The sequence below is a fragment of the Carassius auratus genome, unplaced genomic scaffold (genome assembly GCF_003368295.1).
Source record: "Carassius auratus strain Wakin unplaced genomic scaffold, ASM336829v1 scaf_tig00214053, whole genome shotgun sequence".
NCBI lineage: Eukaryota > Metazoa > Chordata > Actinopteri > Cypriniformes > Cyprinidae > Carassius > Carassius auratus.
Window position 1 is genome coordinate 82,501 of NW_020527504.1, and position 2,500 is coordinate 85,000.

At 45.0% G+C, this 2,500-nt stretch overlaps 3 non-coding genes across 3 annotated transcripts; all 3 read left to right on the top strand.

Moving 5' to 3' along the window:
- The first annotated feature begins 487 nt into the window (after positions 1-487).
- Positions 488-559, top strand: trnap-agg (transfer RNA proline (anticodon AGG)). The gene has a single exon. It is a non-coding gene; the product is annotated as a tRNA-Pro (tRNA).
- A 453-nt stretch (positions 560-1,012) lies between these two features.
- On the top strand, positions 1,013-1,084 carry trnaq-cug (transfer RNA glutamine (anticodon CUG)). Its single transcript has one exon. It is a non-coding gene; the product is annotated as a tRNA-Gln (tRNA).
- A 916-nt stretch (positions 1,085-2,000) lies between these two features.
- Positions 2,001-2,072, top strand: trnaq-cug (transfer RNA glutamine (anticodon CUG)). The gene has a single exon. It is a non-coding gene; the product is annotated as a tRNA-Gln (tRNA).
- Positions 2,073-2,500: the final 428 nt, after the last annotated feature.

Consider the following 2,500-nt stretch of genomic DNA (forward strand, 5'->3'; position numbering starts at 1 on the left):
CTGCGTCTGCATGTTTTCATACCCACTTCTCGCTGCTCTTCTTAGTTCTTCATCTGCAGTTTAAACTTTGACTTGACATTTTTCTAATCATTGGTTTAGGAATGCAGCCCAAGCAGTGGAGATATGGCAAAAAATAGATTCTTGGATCGCTTCACGGAACTGTGAGCCTTCATTTTGCGTTTGCTAGTTGCAGGAGCATCTGAGGGCTTGTTGGAGTTGGGGTTTGTTTTTTTTTCTTTTATTGCTGAACGGGACTGCTGTTAAATTCAGCTCATGTGTTTTGTCGTTTGGTATTTTAATCAACATTATTCTACGAAGGCAGGCCAAGCTAGAGCTGTTACGTAAAAATTGAGTTTCTCAGAAATCTGGTCAGTGCATGAGTTCTATGTCTGCCCTTGTCAGCTACAGAGGCAGGATGTTGGAGCGACCGTAGCATCGAGCAGACTGAAGTACGTGGCGAAGTGACCTCCACTGAACAGCAATCTTTGGCTCGTTGGTCTAGGGGTATGATTCTCGCTTAGGGTGCGAGAGGTCCCGGGTTCAAATCCCGGACGAGCCCTCTTCTGTCTTTACAGCATCTTTTCTTGAGCAGTTTCAGTCTATTCTGCCATTCCTGGGCCAAACGTATGCCACTGTCAATTAACACTAAAGCTGCGTCTGCATGTTTTCATACCCACTTCTCGCTGCTCTTCTCAGTTTTCATCTGCAGTTTAAACTTTGACTTGACATTTTTCTAAATATTGGTTTAGGAATGCAAGCAGTGGAGATATGGCAAAAAATAGATTCTTGTATCGCTTCACGGCCCTGTGAGCCTTCATCTTGCTTTTGCTAGTTGCAGGAGCATCTGAGGGCTTGTTGGAGTTGGGGTTTGTTTTTTTTTCTTTTATTGCTGAACGGGACCAAGTGGGCCCGAGTTCAAATCCCAGACCGTTCTGATGCTTGCTGGTTAGTTGCTGTTCGCTGAGCCTCCTTGAGTGTTTTCTACACTTCAAACAGATGTGCAGACGCTGTAGGTTCCATGGTGTAACGGTTAGCACTCTGGACTCTGAATCCAGCGATCCGAGTTCAAATCTCGGTGGAACCTTCAAGAGTCCAACATATGCTGCTGTCAATTAAGACTGAAGCTGCGTCTGCATGTTTTCATGCCCAGTTCTCGCTGCTCTTCTTAGTTCTTCATCTGCAGTTTAAACTTTGACTTGACATTTTTCTAATCATTGCTTTAGGAATGCAGCCCAAGCAGTGGAGATATGGCAAAAAATAGATTCTTGGATCGCTTCACGGACCTGTGAGCCTTCATCTTGCGTTTGCTAGTTGCAGGAACATCTGAGGGCTAGTTGGAGTTGGGGTTTGTTTTTTTTTTTCTTTTATTGCTGAAGAGACCAAGTGGGCCAGAGTTCAAATCCCAGAACATTCTGATGCTTGCTGGTTTGTTGCTGTTCGCAGAGCCTCCTTGAATGTTTTCTACACTTCAAACAGATGTGCAGACACTGTAGATTCTCGCGTAGGGTGCGAGAGGTCCCGGGTTCAAATCCCGGACGAGCCCTCTTCTGTCTTTACAGCATCTTTTCTTGAGCAGTTTCAGTCTATTCTGCCATTCCTGGGCCAAACGTATGCCACATTCAATTAAGACTAAAGCTGCGTCTGCATGTTTTCATACCCACTTCTCGCTGCTCTTCTTAGTTCTTCATCTGCAGTTTAAACTTTGACTTGACATTTTTCTAATCATTGGTTTAGGAATGCAGCCAAAGCAGTGGAGATATGGCAAAAATAGATTCTTGGATCGCTTCACGGACCTGTGAGCCTTCATTTTGCGTTTGCTAGTTGCAGGAGCATCTGAGGGCTTGTTGGAGTTGGGGTTTGTTTTTTTTCTTTTATTGCTGAACGGGACCAAGTGGGCCCGAGTTCAAATCCCAGACCATTCTGATGCTTGCTGGTTAGTTGCTGTTCGCTGAGCCTCCTTGAGTGTTTTCTACACTTCAAACAGATGTGCAGACACTGTAGGTTCCATGGTGTAATGGTTAGCACTCTGGACTCTGAATCCAGCGATCCGAGTTCAAATCTCGGTGGAACCTTCGAGAGTCTGTCTGGCAGTGCTTGGCAAGGAGGAGCTTGGGGTATGTCACAACTTTCTCTGTGGCAGTGTGTCTTAAAATGTATTGGTACAATGGCCTCCTAACAATCTAGAACTCACATAAAACTGAGCAGGAACTAAATTGACAAGACAGGTGTCACCTGACACTCTGTGAAGAAGCATTACAGACCTCAGAAAGCTTCTCATCGGCAAGATTTGTGTCACTGCCACGATGTTGGTTTCTGCTGTTAAATTCAGCTCATGTGTTTTGTCGTTTGGTATTTTAATCAACATTATTCTACGAAGGCAGGCCAAGCTAGAGCTGGTACGTAAAAATTGAGTTTCTCAGAAATCTGGTCAGTGCATGAGTTCTATGTCTGCCCTTGTCAGCTACAGAGGCAGGATGTTGGAGCGACCGTAGCATCGAGC